The sequence below is a fragment of the Manis pentadactyla genome, chromosome 3 (assembly GCF_030020395.1).
Source record: "Manis pentadactyla isolate mManPen7 chromosome 3, mManPen7.hap1, whole genome shotgun sequence".
In the NCBI taxonomy this organism is placed as follows: domain Eukaryota; kingdom Metazoa; phylum Chordata; class Mammalia; order Pholidota; family Manidae; genus Manis; species Manis pentadactyla.
Genome location: NC_080021.1, coordinates 43,876,431 through 43,895,956, shown reverse-complemented (window position 1 = coordinate 43,895,956; position 19,526 = coordinate 43,876,431). Strand labels below are relative to the sequence as shown.

The following is a 19,526-nucleotide window of genomic DNA, read 5'->3' as shown; positions in this document are numbered from 1 at the left end:
GATTGACCCTGACTATTAAGAAAAGCCAAGCTGGTAATGAAGGAAATTGGGTAGGACCATAATAAAATCTTCATATTTGTTAAGGAAACATCATGTAAGCTGAACAAAATGAGTGTTTTTTAAATCAAGTGTGTCATTAAGGAATTTTTTATGTTGTAAGTTTCAATTTACATGCGTGTGAGCCCATTTTTCAGTTAAGGAGATGTATCTATTCAAGGAAATGAAAAGTCTAGATGTGGGGAGCTCTCAGTGTTTTCTGACCCATCGGCCCAATAAGCTCGACACCATCCTGTTTGTTTCTGATTCTCTGCTCTGGCGTCCTGGCATCTGCCGCAGCCTGAGCCTGGCACTCCCTTGCTGTGGAAGGTCTTGTTTGCATTTTTTTTTTATGATGCTGATGTGTGCTTAAAACCTTTTCCAAAATTTTCAGAAGTCATCCAGTTATAACTGCCTTACATTCTGAAAGAGCTTACTTTTACACAGGACCTTCACAGCCATCTTGTGGGATCAGCAGTCTTTCTGGGTAGAGGAATTACCATTTGTATTTTGCATGTAAAGGAGTGTGGTTGATTCACTCAAGGTGGTGTAACTGGCAGGAGGAACTTGGACTCAAACCTGGGTCTTCTGATTTTATGTCCACTGCTCTAGCCATGATGTTCCCTTTTACTTTGTCTGGCTCAGTTTATTTCAGAAAGAAGAGCTTTGTTTTTTCTCCCAGTCCCCATGCCATTTAGGCTTAATTTGAGGTTGTGCCACACTATTCCTTCTTAGGAAAGAACTAACCTAGGTGCCTTTGGGCTAATTGGACATGTTTTTCCCATTAGCAAAGTGACTTTACTGATGTAAAATTCTCCCCATCCTAAGGGTGTACCGTGGAGAGGCCAAGGGGCTGCAGTCCAGTGTCTTTTGACAGTTCTGCCTCAGTTAACATCCCATTCCATTCCGAGCATTAAGATTTTGCTACGTTCTTCAGCTCTCGCACTTGCTGCTAGCGCCCTGTTCTCTCAATTCCAAACTCCCCTTGCCAGACTTATGCTTATCCCTCAAGAACCAAGTGAAAAGCTGCTGCCTCAGTGCTGTTTCCTCTGCTTACCCTAGTAATCACTTCTTTCTTTCATGAGCTTTTGTGGTACCCGGAACTTCTCTACAGCACTTATCACACACTGCTTTGCACTACAGCTCTTTGTCTTTATTACATTTCTCCCTGCAAGATTGTGCTGAGCTCCTTAAGGGCAATGACCATTTCTCATTTATGTTGGTGTCCCTGTAGCACTTAGCACAGTGCCATATTCCTAGAAAACTTCGAAGTTAATCTTTTTGAATAAATGAGTAGGTTTCGAGATGGTTATGCTCACTTACAAAGTTTTGAAAATTGCAGATTTTTAGAGCTCATGGATATTACATGGGAGCCTGATTATTGGTATAATTATCATCTGGTTTGCACATAATTTAAAAAACTATAACTTATGCAGCAGGTTATCAGATACAGTTTTAAGTCTGCGCTGCTTGTGTGAGCCTAGCATTTAATTAACTTGTATAGGTGTTTTTAAGAAGAGGGAGAGGGGTTGCGGAGCTGAGGGTTTTTTTCAGGAGCTCAGTGAGCTGGCTCCTCGCACTGTTGGTATATCCTGTTAGGTTAAGCCATGGCACAGCTGTCCCCACCTGACTGGCTTTGCTCTTGTAGCTTGCATTCATTGCATTAGATGAGAGAACACATTTCAAGACTTTAACTCTTCTCTGCCTGGCCTCAACTCAGTTTCAGAAGTATTTGAGAGGGTTTTGGGAAATAAACATTCATAGACAGGACTTCGGTGGTGTTGAGAGTTCTCTCTGTGTTTTGTGTATTTTTTATTAATGTTTACATATATACATTTCACTCTATGTTCTTCCAGTTCTGTAGAACTTGGGTTGGCCTAATAATTGGCATTTTTAAGAACTAGGTAATTCTGATGTGTGAAGTCAGAGAAAAATTCACCGTGAGAGACACCAGAATAGATCCCTTTTGGGGAATGAAGGACTTTGAGATAGAGCTTTTAAAATGTGTAAGACCAAGGTAGGTAGAGAGGAGAATATTCCCATGTAGAGGTAAGAAACAGATCAAAGTCTGTAGTGAGAGTGGGTACATCCTGGTAGGAGGGAGTAGGGCACAAGGAGGATCCTAACCAGGCTTCAGTCAAAGGTCACTTGAGAGCAATAGTTCACAAACTGAATGCGTAAGAACTGTTCAGTGAGTTTCTTAAATGTTCACCTTCCTGTATCCCACCCCTGCCTTGAAGTTCTGCCAGTTTGCTGAGGTTTAGGATATGGCCTAGGCGTCTGCATTTCTAATAAGCACTCACTGACCTTAAACACCCTGAGATGATGGAACCCCCCCACTTATGGAGCAAAGAGGATCGGTTGATGGGGTAGCAAGGACTGTGATTTGGGATGATGTTTTGGGACTTAAGGTAAGGAATCTAGAGCTTTAGTGGGTAGATGAGTTTCAGAGCAGCTGAGGGCTCCTGGTGAGGTGGTACATGTAGTGAGGAGGCAGGGAAAAGGGAGGATCAGGAACTGGGGGGTAGAACTTTTCCTTGGAAGAAGGTCTATGCAACTGAAAAGAGTTTGCTCTTGTGGAAACTGCTAAGAATTTGCAGAGAAATTTTTCACTTACATAATCTGTTGAAATTTTGTAGAAAGGTAGCCTTTTTAATACACCTCTTTAAGGGTCTGACAGTGGTCTCTCATAGTCATCCAAAATAGCCTAAGATCAAAGATTGGTCTAATCTCGAGATGACTTGGAATTCATGAACCCTGGGCGGATCCAAGGACTTTGCGAATCAACTCCCAGAAGCCGTAGAATTTTGTGTGGGTGCTTGTTTTTGGGGAGAGTGTCTCTCATATTGATCACATTCACAAAGGAACCTGTACTGGGATTTGGGGTAAGATAATTTAGTAATCAGCTTATATTGGCTGGCTGGCTTGCTTTCTCTTCTTTTTAAAGATCCCAAACAAATTTCTGTTAGTGATAAAATTAGCCAAAAGAACAAAAAAGACTCCAGTGCCTTGGGTGGTTGGCAGGGGAGCCCTAGAATTCCCTGCAGAGGACCTTCCATTTGTTTTTGCTTGGGTGGGCATGCCATCATTAACAGTCACCTGCAGGAGAAGAGCAATGGGGAGCTTTTTGTAAAATGTGTGATGAATTTTCCTGTTCCTCTCTGAGCAATTTCAGTGGCCTCAGCTGAAGTACAAAAAAGAAAGGGCTATTTTAACAGTGAGGAGGTGAATTACTAGTTATTACTATCAAGTTTGGAGCTGAGGAAAGAAGCTGGTGCGTGAAACAGGACTATGTGTGAATGGATTTCTCAAGTGTTTCATTAAAGTTTCATCAGAACGGTTAGCCCTCTAACCATCTTACAGTCTCCCACTTCTGATTCCTTTGTGGAATTAAAAAAAATGCTTTTGGGAAGCAAGGCTAAACAAGCCTTTTTTTCTGAATTTCCATATATTGATTACTGGGCCCAGCAGAGCACCCTGCTGGGAGTTCCCTCTGCTGATGGGAACCCTCAAAATGAGCAAAGCTTTTCTGAGCTGGCACTTTCCACACAGGCTGCCTGTATGCTCTTACCCTGGGTGTGACCATTTTAAAAAAGCCACAGTACTAGAATGAAAACAGGCCATTTCTAAATGGCCTATTGATTTACAAAACCTTTTTTGTGTCAGGTTGAATGGTCTCCTATCTGAGTTGAGGGGAAAACACAGGCTATTTTCAATTTATTATTGTGTCTTAAAGGTTTGAGTTGACAATGTGTGGCAGTTGTGTTCCCTCCTGTTGGAAGGCCTACTGGCATCCTATGTCTTGGTTATATATGTAAAAATCTGGTTCAGTAGTTTACACTGTAAAAGGCTTCTATAGTCCCACTTTCAGTGTGAGTTACACTTAGTAAATATGGATCTAGAAGGCCTAATTATGACTCCAACTCGCCCATATACTTGGGGACCACCTCCCCACCAACACTGCCCACCAGGCTATTTATGGAAGAAGCTGCCAGCGACTCTTAGGTGTCGGCCCATCAGACAGAGTCTGTATCTATTCTCCTTGCTGCAGTATGCAAACCTGAAGCTAGTCTGGGCTCTGCGTCAGTTACAGACGGTGATCAACTGCATCAGGGTGTACCTGGACAGACTATGTTTTTTGCCTGCTGATGTAGAATATCAGGGTGGCTTTTATTCTAATGTGTAGGGTCTGGATTTAAAGAAGCTTTCCTGGTCTTAATATCTGGGCTGACTTGGTGTGGGTCCTGCTTTGATTTCCCAGGCAAACATTTTATGCAGCTTTGAAAACAACAATAGTCATGAAGGTAGTTGAGATATCGAGTGTTTGTATTTCCCCAAACATGATGGGACGAGGAGGAAGGAAGTTCTGAGAATGACAGATGCTTTTCATTGCGGATATGGTGCCATTCATCCTGACGAAGGGATTCGTCTCATCTTGAGGCATTCTTCAGGCAGGAGTGAGCGAGGTGTCACCCTTCCAACCTGTTTTTTAACCTGTATTTTACTCCATCACTTCAGTGCTTTTTTGTTTTTTTTCCTCTCGAGGCTGCAGAAATGTTCATGAAAGGTGAGGAACTACCAGAAGTAGCTGTGACTGGAAACGGACTGAGGAAATTCCTGACCCAAGCCTTCTGTTTAAACTGCCAGTTTTAAAATTGAGACTCTCTCATTGCAGGGGACATGATATAATGGAGTTGCAGCTTTGAGGGCTGTGTGCTTCACTGTCTTGATGTCAATTTTGGTGATAAGTAGGACCATGGCAATAAAAAAGCCTTGACTCCAGCTCTGTGTGGGTGACAGAGCATCCTAGAAAACAGGGTGCCCGTGGAGTAGACATAGTATTTAAAGGGTTTTTGCAGCATATTATGTGTTGTGTATGGTTCCTTCTTATCTCTGGTCTAGTAAATTGAGCTCAAATGTGCCTGTGTACCTTTTATCTCCTGTATAACAAATTATATCTGTCAGAGACATTTTGTAGGTGGGCTGAGTATAGGAATCTAAAAACTGAGTGTTTCACAGAACACTCATACTGAAACTGAGATACTTAGTTCTTCAAGAAAACATGTTAAAGCATGTTATTTAAAAACAATTTTGGGTATTTCCAAACTTTTCTCCTATTTCCCTCCTAACAAACATATCCCCCCACCCCACGTCCATCCAGAGTCTTTGACATGGGGAAGAAAACAAACAAAACCTTTTCCCCTTGCAACATGTACCTGTGTTTCCTGCTCTTGAATTTCAAGTCCCCTGCGCAGCTCTGGTGCCTTGAGGCTGTCCTGCAGGATAGGACACATAGAAATCTTACCTGTAGGTAACTCTGAAAATGGGACTGAAGTCTGTCTCCGAGAACTGCTGCAACTGTGAATGGAGCAGCTTTTATAGAAATGGATGGCTTGCAAGCTGTTGGAAAAGGGGAGGAAGTTCATTCTATTAACAGTGCCACTGTGAAGCGCTAATGCAGGTGGTAGGTAGAACCTGTTGTCCTTCACCTAGTAGACTCACTGGAGCCAGTTAGTTGGGGATGTTTTTTATTTGGCCCTTTGTTTCTCCTTGTTGAGAGTATCTTCATCTGACTGTTATGCTTGTGCCTCCCAACAAAAAAAAATGGCTTTAAAAGTCCTCATAGCAGTTTTCTCTTCTGAGGCAAGGAGTAATACCTCATATGTTTGTTTGCATACCCCAAATGCCTTTGTGTAGAGACTCAATGAGTACTTGTTAGTGAATTTGATTTTTAAAAATTTAATAAGCATTGTTTAAAACAAATCAAACTATTTTCTTATACTGAACCAGAGCCTAGAAACTGCTGCAGTGTAGTAATATGTGTACTATTCCTGTAGCTGAAAAAATAAAATTAGAATAATGTTTCCAAGTCAGTTTTCAAATCCACTTCACCTTTAAGACTGCTTTCTCCTGTAGGTTTGAAACTTTACATGTGGGTTTTAGGGGGACTCCCAAGTAGTATTCAGTACTTCCAAATACAGGCCACATAGATAGGGTGAGGGCCTCTCTGCTCATAGGGAAATGGGAACTCAAAAAGTTTGTCAGAGATCTCATGATTGTAAGTGAGGAGACACATTGTTAAAGGTAGAAAAAATCAAAATGGAAGGTAGGTGGTTGTCCCAGTCTAGGATTTTTGGATAGAATGTAGTTATAATCCAAGTACTTCGTGGAGAATGCTGACGGTCATTCCCAGAAAGAGACACATTCCACTGAAAAGGGAAGTTCAATGGCCGATAGAGGCATCACTGGTGAAGCAACGCTTGTGTCAAAGGTGCTCATGAAAAAGGAGTTTCAATCCTTTCCATTATGTATGTCTCACATGTCCATTGACCTGGGCTGGTTCCCACCCAAATACCCGCCTCGAACTCTGGGGAAAAAAACAGTGTGACAGCCTTCGGCAAGTCCCTTGACCTCCCTTCTGTGGGCATGTTTTATTAAAAAATACAGAATGTTCTATGCAACAATCTCAAGTGACATCTTATTTAAACTGGCCAGTCATGACAGTCCAGTGCCCTCCTGTGATTATTTCTCATTGGCATCCAAAGCCCCCAGGAGCCTCCTGTGTAGATCTCACTCCGGGGTGACAGGAGTCAAATTACTTCCTGTTGAGGGGTGCCCTGATCATCTTAATGGTCCTAATATTGTCAGTTCTTGGTTCCTACACACGGTTCTGTGATCATCTGTCTGGCAGGCTCCCCAGGTGTCTGCGCTGCCAGGTCGCTGTTGAGGGGAAATTGGAACTTAGCCTCTTGCTCAGCCAGTGATCAGCATACTCACCCAAGCCCAGGTCCCCACTGGTGAGTAGGGCTGCTGGATAGTGGGGAGCTCTCCCTGGGGACTCCCACTTGGTTCAAGCCCATTACCTGGGGGCCCTCACCCAGCCTAGGCAGGCGGTATAGGTGCAGAGATGCCCATCATGCCCTTGCTGTGCATTGCATCATGTTCCTCCTACAAACCCCAAGAAATTCAGGTCTCACCAACTGAGTGAGATGAAGAGAAAATCTGCCCATGGTTTTAATTTTCCTAGTCAAACACATCTCTTCTTCATAGGTCAGTATAAAACACACCACTCTCAGTAAAGAATCATAGTAACTAACACTATGTCCTGCTTACTCACTGTGCCAAACACCTAGTCTCAGCCTCTGTGGGTGTTAGCTGTTAAGTCTTGGAATCCTCATGTCACCTTAGGAGGCAGGTATAATATTATTAGCCCCAGTCTACAGGTTAGTTGAGCAGAGACACGGAGCAGTTAAGTAACCTGCTGGAGGTCACTGGGCTACTGGAGCCAGGCATTGACCCATTCAGCTCCAAGGCCCAGCCCTTACCCTCTCCTAGGTGTTGTCACCAAATGCAAGCTGGTTGCTTTTGAATTCTCATGGGGATTTTGGGCGATTGAGTTTGACCATTTATGAGAGCAGACAGGTTGTTTTCTGAATCTTCAGAGGACAAGGAAGAGACCAGATGAGCTCAGCATGTTCGGCAGGCCCTAGTGCTCCGGGACCTTCTCTCCTCCCCCTCTGATCCCAGCCCCCATGAACTTGGGTGCCAAGTACTCTACTGCCCATTTCCTTTTTATTGAAATAGATTTTCTCCAGTGTCTCCATCTTCTTCAAATCTTCCCTTCCTCCTTCTTTTTTGAACAAGATTAGCCTGCATTCATTCTTGGGGTACAGGGTCTGTGCTCCATGAGCCAGAGACTGCATTGGCTGGGGGCAATGCCATCTTGCTGTCTCCCTGGAAGAGATAAATGCCTCCTGATTTGGGGAAGGAGGACATGACAGCCTTTTCCACAGAAGCTGTGCATTGGTGTGTATCTGGATTGCTTCCGATTTGACGTCACTCTTCTCCAGCTAGGCTTGGGCAAAACCCTTGCTTTACCCGGACCTTGTTTGAGTTAATGTCTCAGCCTCCAGGTGAAATGAAGAATGAAATACAGATTCTAGTATCCAATATAAAACTAACTTGTTTTTACTCTGAGTTCCATCGTCGGATTATTTTCTCCAGAGGCCCTGAGGAATTTCTTTCCCTCTTTTGTTTTGATATATTAAAGTTCTTGAATTATATTCCACGTTATTGATCTTGGCAAATGCAGGTTTCAGAACAGAGAGAAGTTAATGGTGCCTTGCTGTTACTGTGCATTACTTGAATTCTGCCCAACACCTGAAAGAAGGGAATTATATCAAGCCATAGTCTTTGAACATAAAATCAGTTTACACTTTGCCTTCTTAAAAATTGATTGATTCATTCAATACATTTGGTGTTTGCCATTTCTAAAAATTTATCCTGATTTAGTATCATTGTAAAGTCTTAAATTTTACTTCAACAAGGTGTTCTGGTAGTCCTACTTCTAGGCTACCTTGCTCTGTATTCAAGACTGAAAGGAACAAAGGAGTTTTTAGGCTTTTGTCACTAACTGATACTTTAAAATACTGTTGTGCTGTTTTAAAGCCTCAATTTTGTTTCTTGGTTCCTTTGTTCTTCAGAAGGGATACTTTACAATCTTTTAGTGTATTTAGGTAACTTTTTATAGAATGTGGTATCCCTTCCCCCAGGGTTAGAGAACTCTGAATGATGAAATTCCTGTGGAGTCTTGAAGCATCTTGCCTTTGTTAGGGAGTAATGTTTCTCCAGTTCATTAAGCTTATAAGAATTTTCTGGTATTGAATGAAAGAGAATTGTAGGTATTTCAGGAATTCCTGAGTAGCTATTTTATAATCAGACTGATGAAAAGAAAGCAGTTTGAGGCTTAGGGTTATATGTAATTCAAGTTTCAGATTTTAAAAACAGTGCAAAAATCTGACACCCTTGTTTCACAAAATGCTTTTTTACACTGAGGGACAAATTGCTAAATGGCATAAAATAAGCTTGGCTTGAGAAGTATTGAAACAAAAATGTTTCATGAGGCATATTTTTAAAATAGATTCAACTCCTATAAACTGGTGTTAATTTTCAAAAATATTAATTACAGGGATTCAGTTTTGATAACTAATCTGTATATACACTATCCATACAGGTTGTGCTTGAGGAAGTGTTTCTACAAAATTTTATGCCATTTTATTATTTTGATAATTTTTTAAAGATATAGAGATTATTAGCTACAAATAACTTATAAGTTCAACATTTTAATACATAAATAGTCTCAGTTTTTGTGGTGAGGGCTTTTTTTGGGGGGGTCTACTGAGTCATTATTCTTGCTAAGTTTGCTTTAACATCTTTTAGGAAGAGATAAGGGTAATGGGAAGTTGTAGAGATAACCTAATTAATAACCAATATCAGTTTTAGAGTGCTATGCTCTTTTTATTTTCTTGCTATTTTTTTGGCAGCAAGAATTGCACAAACACAAACTAGCTAATACAGCTGTTTATCCATCATAACCACAAACACTATTTTCTTTATGCCTTATTGCTCGACCTTCGACCGTTGTCTTCAGACAATGAGAGCCGCTTGTGCATCAATTAATTTTTTTAATTTTATGCAAAGGTTCGTAATCTGGTCTGTCTCCAAGCTCTCTCTATAATAAGGTAATTGACTGAGGACATACAATACTGGATTTATACCAGGAATATTTTTTCTAAAGAGGTTTACAGAGTGATTATTTAAGATAGAAGGTTCTGGTGTATTGAAATATATAAATATCTGAGCAGCCTGCCATCCCTCTATAAAGGGTCATAGTGCAGGTTAGCATCCAAATTTTAATAAAGTCTTGAGTTTTGTGAATATCATTCTCTTCCGTGAAGCACAAGTATGAGAGTGTTACTCTTAAGCAGTTACTCTTAAAACAGTTATTTCTTTGGGTGCGTGTTTCCTAATCTAGACAGATTCTAAAAGGAAAAAATAAGATTTTATGCAGATCATGGTTTAGGTTCTAGCATTTAATTAGAAATAATCTTTAATCTTATAATGCTGTTAATTAGCCAAACACTTTACTTGTACCTGGTTCATCCCTCACAAGGGTGCTCTGAGATAGGTGCTAGTATCTTAGGTTGCCACACTGGGTGAGACAGAAGCCAGGCCCAGCATTGCATGGCACCCACCTGTTTTGAACTGGAGTGTGGGACATAGGTTCACCTGTCTGATTTGGGATCCAGTCCAGTTTGTACTATGGCACTTAAAGCTTTTTGGTTTTTTAACTTTTCTCTTTTTTTTAATGTTAAGATAAAGACACAGAGGTCTGGCCTCTGCCTGCCTCTTCTCTGCCTTCTCAGCCCTGGCCTTCTGGCCTCCTGCTATTCAGCAGAGTGGCAGCTTTTCAGCTTCTCCTGCGGGCCCAGCTTCCTTCCTCTGGGGACTTTGACACAAGCTGCTCTGCCTGCATGGAACTGTCTTCCCTCTCTTCTCCTCTCTTCCTTTCTTTCCTTCTTCCCCTGGGTAAGGCCTAGTGGTCCTTCGGGCCTCAGCTAAAGTCTCTTTCGACCCCCCCTCCCCCGCACTACTCTCATAACTCTGCTCACATCCTTGGAAGCACTGATTTCTATGGTTCATTTTTGTGGTATGTGGTTGTCTTCTTCATTAGACCAAGCTTTGGAAGGATGGGACTTTGTTCTGTTTTGCACCCTGTGTTACAAATGGAAAATTAATTCTCCCCTGTGGGGTCTTTAAGGATCACTTCTACATGACTAAAGAAATAATACTGGGAAAGGCATATGAAATTAAAGGAGTAATTATACTCGGAAGAGGGAGGCAAGGTGTGCCATGCAGGGAGCCATGTGGAAGGAGTGCCCAGGGAGCACGCTCAACCGAGCAGGTAGGGGAGCTGGGAGAGTGAGGTCCCCCCGGGCGAGTGCCTTTACTGGAATCTGGATGGATTACATAAACAAGGCTTAAGATTTCATTAGTGCTTTGGATTCACTAGGTCACATGGGAGGGCAAGAAGGGGAACCTGTGGCAGGGACTGGCCTTACCACCTGTGTGCAGCTGACTGCACGGGGTATTGCCAGCCTATTTGTGGGGAAACAGGCAGTTCTTAAAATTTACAATGCACACTCATTATATTCTCAGCCTCTAGTGTGGTGTCTAGCACAGAAGAGGTCTCACATATCTGAATGAATGGGTGAATGAATGATGCGGACTTTTTATATCTCCTTTCTTAGACCAATCTGAGGGGGAGCCCATGAGATTCAGTTAGTATCCACCAAGAGTAGCTTGTAGCACTCAGTCACCTGTGAACACATTAGGAATCTTTTGTTTCATTCCAACTCCAATCAATTAACCAATATTTATTGAGTGTGAGACAGGGCATAAAATGTAGCTCTGTTGTTTTATTTCTCTTAGTATTTCTTCATATTTACAGAGCAACAAGAATGATTCAGGTACAGTTGCTGAAAGTCACCAGGTAAAGCACACAAATAATTAATATTAGTATTTAAATGTTTGTGACTCTTCCCTAAATAAACACAAATATATGTCACTGGTAGGACATAATAAAGTAGGCTAGATTTAAATTTTTTCCATGTGGTGTATAATACTTTATGGTTTAGGAAGTTTTTAGAAATTGAGGCCACTTCTCAATTACTTCTGACAAGCCTTACTCTTCAAATTTAATAGCATTTTCTGCACTAGTGTCTTTACTTTGTTCATCTCTCCAGCTCCCTTTATCAACCCTGCAAGTTGAGGCATCCATACAAATCCACACATTTAACTTGTGGCTTGCTGCAAAGGTTTGAGATAGTATAAATTTTCTCTTAGTCTGAGAAGAGCATATTTCCAGCTTGAGCCATAATAAATTGTTAAACTTAGAGCTAGACCTCTCAACTTCCTCATGAGCTTGATGGTTAAAATATAATTTGTTTGGAGTGAATTCTCAGAATATCATACATATATATGCAAATGCAATTAAGTGACATACTTGGAAGTCAAACTTGAACTAAACAGTTTATGGTTTGGATTATTTCTGTAATGTCATTTCATATTTCTCACCATTATGTTCCCCTCTTCGGGGCTGATAATTTAAGAAGTCAACTACATATAAACCAGTTTTAGTGAGAAATTTTATTATATTTAAAAGAAAAAGAAACTGAACATGGAAATTATTCTTCCTCTTTTGGCTTCTCCATGCCCCCAACCTTTGCACTCACACTTGTAACCAATTTTAGGATTGTAACAATTAAATATTTGCCATGTGTTTGGTCAATTGATGTCTTTATGTGAGAATCGTACCATTTCTTGCTGAACAATATTTTTATCTTTTCAATACTTGCCCTGAACCCTAGAACACAATAGCTGTGTTGTGTGGGAGGAATGTCCTAGAATGCCAGGCTGAGATTTCTTTAAAGAAGATGCATAAGTACAGGAGGAACACAAGTACAAAAACTGATCTTGAGGACAGTTGTCAGGGCGTGTCTAACCATGTCTCCATTCAGTGTACTTTGTAAATAAAGCCCATAATTGGTATGCATGAGTACTTAGAGCAGTTCTAATTGCCTGAAACCCGTCTGGGAGAAGGATCCATTCTGTTCTTGGTGGTTGAGAAGATTGTAAGTGTAGGGTAGAGCTGTGTGTTATTTAGAAATGGTTTGCTAGGGTTCAGACATGCTACTTTTCTGGTGGGTGGAGATGGGGTGAGAGGAAAATAGCTAGATTTGCCCTGGTTTTTCGTAAAGGAGAAAGGGGTTTGTGATTCTGGCTCAGAACTTGGGTAACCAGGAACAATACTGGAGCAAGAGAGAAGGCTTCTGGTGGTTTTGTGGTCAGCAACTGATGGGCCTTCATTGTTGGTATGTTGCCTGCGTAGGCGCTTGTGTTTGTTGTTGTCTTTAATTATATCCCTGACCTGTATGCGGGAAATCTTTTCAAAGTAAATGTATAATGATTAAGAATTTATGAATTTTAATTCTTGAGATTGCTTAGGGTTCTGTGATTAAGTTCTTGAAACCTAGTGGGTATGCTGAAATATTTATTGAATGAATGAATGAAATGAATGAATGTGATTTTTAAATGGGAAAAGTCCATAAAAGTACCTGTTTTTCAAACATTTCCATAAATCAAATGAAATTTGATGATGATTCTGTAATAAACTAAGTGGTATATATTAGCAAAACAGCCCAATAGAAAATGTTAAATCATACATTACCTTAAAAGTCACATATGAAGATAATCTCCAGATTACTTCATTGATTGCTACTAGAAGAACTGGGCTTTTTTTAGATTGCTTTTGTATGACTTACTGGAATTGGGGAGTAAATCTAGTCATGCTAATGATTAAGTTATCTACTTGATGCTCAGTCCTAGGTTAGGTGCTTATTATGTAGGGTCTCCCCAAGGAATAATGGTGGAAATAAGGTTGCTGTATTTAGCTCAAGGGCCTATAGGGACTAGCTGGAATATGAGAGAGGAGAGTCAAGGCCAAATGGCTAAGAAGGGGGTGAAATTTGAGGTAGGGCTGAAAAGATTTAGGATTTGACATCTAAAGGAAGAAGGAAGAAAGGAAGGGATGGCTGGAGAATCTCTCCTACTTTGGCAGTGGAATTGAGCGTGGGAGGGTGCCGAGGGTAACCTACCTTGTGGAATTGTGTGTGAAAGGTGGGAAATGAAGTAGGGTGTGGGGCCAGGCAGAGGATTGGGGCTTAATAAGGTAAGTAATAAGAGGCTGTTATAGTTTTCTGAAGAGAGAAGTGGGAGAATGAAACCATGGCTTAAAGAGAAGCTTGGTTTGCTATGTTTATAAGTACATTCTCATGACATTAGCATAATTTGCTTTTTTCTCTAGCCAAATACTGGATATTGTCACCAGTAGGCTTTGTTCCCTAACTTTTTAGCCCCAAGTGAATGACCCATAATGATTTACTGATTAACTCTTTTTGAGTATTAGGTTTTTGTTTCAATTTTTATACATTTCCAAGTCAGAGTGCAAGTAAGTAGTACAATCCCTATTCCATAGGAAGGGAGATAGATGAAATACAGTTTCCACCCATGTATTCTAATAGATTTTTTAAAACTAGTATTTTACAAAATGTTACCATGGATTTTGGCATCAGACAACCTAGGTTCAAATGCCAGCTTATTGGTACTATCATCTTGAGAAAATTTCTTAATTGTAAAATCTGTTGCCATATTTTTAAACATGGATAATAGTGTGCATTTCACTGCTTGTTGTAAAGGTTAAAGAATATTTATGTAAAAGTGTTTTGTTAAGTGTGGTATGAGTTAATTGTTCCCTGGTAGGTGTATTACTAAATTATTATACTGTTTCATATATTAATCCTTTAAAATAGTTGGTAGAACATAATAGAATCCATAACAAATGTGTGGAAATGAAAGGACAGATTATATGTTTTTAAGCTATGATTTTATTATTCATGTGGCTTTAGGGTTTGGCTTTTAGGATGGAAGAAGTTTTCTGTATTTCCCTGTAGAACCTAGAATGCTAGTACTTATACTATTTTTAGATCACAAACTCCTTTGAGAATCTGATGAAAGTTATTCACATACACTTTTATTTTTGAAAAAATGAGGTTCACAGATCCCTTAAAATGATCTGTGCACTATTTACATACCATGTTAAAAGCTCTTGGTCTTTTAAAAGATAGAGAAAATGCTCTTCAAAGCTAGATGAGCAGTCCCACACACATTGGCAGGAAAAACACAGCCATCAGCCTGAAGTATGTTTATTTACCCTTCAGTTTTTAATATCCATGTAAATGTGTGCCCAGCATGTATTTGACCAAGCAAGGTGGATTTTCTTCTGGGTGTAGAAACATATACACATTGCTCATAGAGAAGAAGTGAAGCGTAGTGTCCCCAAAAGACAGAGGTGGGAAGAGAAAGAGAAGCAACCCGAGTATCTGTCATATTGTAAGCAGCCTCTCGGGCTTGCATGTTTTAGAACCCTTGTATAAACAAGCACTGGGTTCCCAAAGGGCCTGGGGAAAGTGGGAATTCACGAAGGCCTTACTGTACAAGGTGAGTGGGATGGCCTTGATTGAGTTTATTCTCCAGATGGCTGTTACTCACAGGCCACTTGACACCACTGTTGTTTATTTCATAGTAGTTAAAAATGGCCCAGCAGCGCAGCATCCCTCAGCAGATTTAACAGAGTTCTCCCGTGCCTAAGAAGAAACTTTCTTCCTTACCAAATCTGGTATCCCGCTTACTTCCCTTAATTTGAAATGCATTCTTGTAGGAAGATACTTGGGTACTAGGAGTGAAAGGATCCAACTAAGAAGAAAGCTCAGAGCGTTGAGATAGGGAGAAATAGAAATGATGAGTGAAGGCCAAGTGAATACTAAGAAACTGGCCCTGTCAGGTAAGAAGGAAGACCACTTGCTACACAACTTTTAAATAATAGTCCTTTATCAGATACATCTTTTGCAAACATTTACTCCCAATCTGTGGCTTGTTTTCTTACTTTCTTTTGCAGGGCAGAAAGTTTTTAATTTTAATGAAGTTGAGCTTACCAGTTATTTCTTCCACGGATTGTGCTTTGATGTTTTATCTAAAAAGTCATTGTCATACCCTCAAGGTGGTTTAGATGTTCTCTATCTTCTAGGAGTTTTATGGTTTTGCATTTTACATTTAGGTCTATGGTCCATTTTCAGTTAATTTTTCTGAAAGGTTGTGTTTAGACTCACTTTTTGCATGTGGATGTCCAGTTGTTCCAGCCCCTTTGTCAAGGAGGCTACTTGTTCTCTGTGATAATTGCCTTTACCCCTTTGTCAAAGATCAGTTGGCTATATTTACGTGGGTGTGTTCCCGGGCCACAGCCTCTTTAGGACTGAAAGTTAAGGGGACAAAGTGGTATCTTTCACTGGCACCATTTCCCTTTCTTGCCCTTGGCAGGATTTCTGAGGGTGACGGTCAGCCTGGGGAGTCCGGGTGGCAGACAGCTGGCAAGGAGAGGGCTCCCTGTGGGGTTTGGGGGCCTTGCGGGTTTCTGAGGAAGGAACTCATTGTTACCAGAGTCAGAGTGAAAGGCTCCGCATTCCTGGATAAGGAGTCTAGTCCTCATTCCTCCTGTCCTGCGAGCTCCTCAATTCCTAATGCCCTCGGTCTAACTAAGATCATTAGAGCAAAGTTTGTGTAACTAGTGGAACCAGGAATTCCACTGAAACAAATATGATTGGTAACCCTCATCTTCAATTCTTCATTGTAGTGAAACCTAAAGTAAAAATTAGGGTTGTTTTCAAGCAGAGCTTTTGTGCTTAAATTACCACACTTTTCTCTCCATATCTGCAGGCTACCCTAAATTCCAGATTTCCACTTTGGGGACTTGGATGATTCTGTGTGGAGGCCAAGGTTAATTTAGTGATGGATTAATGACTGTGGGAGAGAGGGGACATGTTTACAGTAGCATTCCATTCTTTTATTTATTTTTTCTTTATTACCCCCACCCCAGCAAAATCACTTAACTTTGTGTCTTCAGACCATCATTTTCACACAGATCACCCCTGACCTGTGTTTCTGGTTCTGTGTGCTTTCCTCTTTTGCTATTCTAACCACCTAATAGACATTTTCCCTGGGATACCCTATTGGTACATCAGACTCCAAAAGCAAAATCTTCTGGACTTCTCCCAAACTTACCTTTAACATTGCTATTTCTGCAAACAGTGTCAGCAAGATGTCTTTGTTGCCATGTCTTACTGAGGTTTGTCTCTCTGCTATTATCTTGCTCTAGATAAGCTTTCCTGACAGACTCCCTATTCTTCCTAACCCACCTTTTTAAGATCTGACTTCCTGCTCAACCCCCTGTCCCCCAATTTTTAAGAGCTCTCAATTTTCAGTTAGAATTTGGGCATCCTAGGCTAGCACTTAATTTCCTGGCTTTTACCTTACTTTCATCTTTTCTAGTACATTCCTTCATGTTCTTTGCTACCTAATTAGGCTGAGTGTTCTCCCAGTCTCTCCATTACCTATAAGTATCTTATACATTTCCACTTTTATATTTGTTCTCAGACATCTAAGCCAGGGTCCTCAAACTTTAGCATGCATCAGACCCACCTGGAGAGCTTGTTACAGCATAGATTGAGATGTGCCACCCCCAGTTTCTGATTCAGTGTGTCTGGGATAGGTGAGAGAATTTATAGCCCTGTCAGAGGTCTGGGTGATGCTGATGGTCCAGGAATCCCATGTTGTACTTTGAGAAAGCCACTTTGCCAACTGATTTTTAAAGCTGATGGTATGGAAGCAATGCAGTTAGTATTTAGTACATTTGGGTTGGAAAATAAACTTAATTCATATGTAGGCCATTAGTTATTCAGATCTGTGCATTGGAATATATGAGCAGCAGTGCTAAAAATGTGTTTTGAACTTTAAAAAGTATGCATTTTAAATTCTGGGCTGGTGGACAGGTCTGTTGCCTTTAAAAGCTCTGTTGAATTGAGAGTTATGCTTCTGTTTCCTCGGTTGGAGACACTTGCCATATATACCCGTGAACCACTGATGGCCGTGCTCTGTCATTATACACCATCAGTCCCTACAGCCAGTTAACTGCTAATTACCAAACTACAGGCCTGTATTCCAGGAATGGTGTAGCCAAACTATGCCAGCATCTCAGTTGTTTATTCCATGACCAGGCGTATGCAGAGTTTTGTGGCTTGGTGGCTTGATAGTACACTGTTTCAAAGACTTACGTGCCTCCAGTTGTCCTGGTGAAGTTTTATATTTCAGTCCTATTGTTAAATGTAGGGAATCACCTCCTTGTTTCATTAATAATGGAAATGTAAGCTAACTGTACCACCAATGGAGATAGGTAAAAAGGGTGGGAAGGCGCTGAGGCCATGGGTTCATGGCTTCTGCCCAGGCCTGTAACCTATTAGGGACATTTTAGTGCTTTTAACTTTGAAAGGGCGTGTCCAAGGGTGGATGTGATTTGAGTAAGTATTTGGAGCTCCTTAGAAAGTAATCAGAAGGTAATCACTTTCCTTCCAATTTCGGTTGCATACTGCAGCTCTGGGATGTAAAGTTGTATGTATATGTTGGTAGCATGTGGCCTGGCCTCACAGGGAGAGTTAAAGGACTTGTACTTAAGTGGAGCCTCTTTTGTGAATGAGTCTAAAGTGAAAGCCTGAAAAATGCCCTGTGATTGGTGAATGTACCCAAGATGTTTCCCTCATACACCTCTGGGCTTTCGATCTCTAACCTGAAATACAGCTTTACAAGGAAATGCCCCAAGATGCTACATTTTTTTCCTAACAGTTCATCTTAACAAGTTTTGTTATCTCCCATTGGTAACTGATGAAGTCATCCCTGCCAGTGCTTTGGGAAAAGGGCCTTGCCCATTGTTTTTGCAGTTGAACTTTGTGATCCTTTGGAAACTCGCCTAATTGTCTGCTTCTGCATCTCAGTCATTCTCTGTGTGTTCTTCACTCAGCTTCACAAACTTAGGGAAGTGAGCAGTAAGATACCCTTTCCTGCTCAGGTATATTTTTTTGAAATTGTCCATTGAGGAAAGTAATTTTTAGGCAAATTTCAGTGCATTAATAAGCATGTGTATTAAAGGCATGAAATGTATGAAGTATTTTAGTTAATTATGAGTGAATTATTATAAGAATATTATGTGTGAATACACTAAGCTCTTATTTCTGAAGTTTGTTTTAGAAATGAGATGTCATTTAGTATTAGTCTGCTTAAGTGAATCTATATTTGACATTTGTGAATGATCAATTTTTTTAACAATTAGATTATCTCAGTTTTTTTCTATAGGAGAAAGTTTTATTAGAGATGTTCCAATCCAATCTCTGATTTTTTTACAGATGAGTGTAATGAGATCCTGATAATGAGATTCACACTGACCACTAAAACCACACTAAATCTGACTTAATCTTTGATTTTGAAGCTATCTCAGGGTCTTATGGGATTATCATACAAAAAAAGAAACTACTGTTTTCCTATGTGGGAGAAATGAATTTAGGTTAAGTCCTTAGTAGGGTTTTGGATAGAGTTTAACATATGTAAGTCCTAATAGTATATTCATATGTGGTCTTTTCTATTAGGGTGGGGACAAGGTGGAAAGTGTGTTGGGGAAGATAGAGAATTGAACACCTGTGGCACCAGCTGCAGTTCTTTCTAGAATTGTAGTGTGGAGAGGGTTGCCTGTGGCTATATCTCAGTTTTCCCTGCCACCAGTCATACCTGTCTCCTAGATGGGAAGACTGTATTTCCCTCCTTAAGCCCTAGAGACATCTGATTGGAAAGGCATAGATAACTACCATGGAGAAATTGGGAGAAATTTGGAATATAGTGGTGTTTCCCATGGGGGTGGAAGGTAAAGGGCCCAGGGAGGGATAATTGAGGAATCAGTCACCTAGAAGTTGTGGAGTTGAAGTTCTGCAGCCAGTTGAAATATCTTGAGTTGTTGTTACCCTACAGAAGATTGATATTATAAGTGAAAAATACAGTGAGTGTGCCACCCCGGCGACCTGGGCTTGAGCCTGCCTTCCCTTCTGTCCTTACACCACTTACAGGCTGTGCAATCTTGTATAGGATCCTAGACTCACATCCTTTTTGATGTCCATGATGCCTACTGCCTGGTCTACCCTACAGAGGTGCAGTGAGCC

The 19,526-nt window shown here is 40.7% G+C and overlaps 1 protein-coding gene across 3 annotated transcripts in view; it reads left to right on the top strand.

The window, feature by feature from the left end:
- SDC2 (syndecan 2) overlaps positions 1-19,526 on the top strand; it is a 103,472-nt gene that overhangs the window by 39,837 nt on the left and 44,109 nt on the right. The window contains exon 1 of one of the 3 annotated variants that reach the window (XM_057497877.1): positions 4,580-4,603. The exons of the other annotated variants lie outside the window; for them this stretch is intronic. The gene's annotated coding sequence lies outside the window, so the exon portion shown is untranslated. Of the gene's footprint in view, positions 1-4,579; positions 4,604-19,526 lie in introns of those variants that run through there. 3 annotated transcript variants of the gene reach the window in all.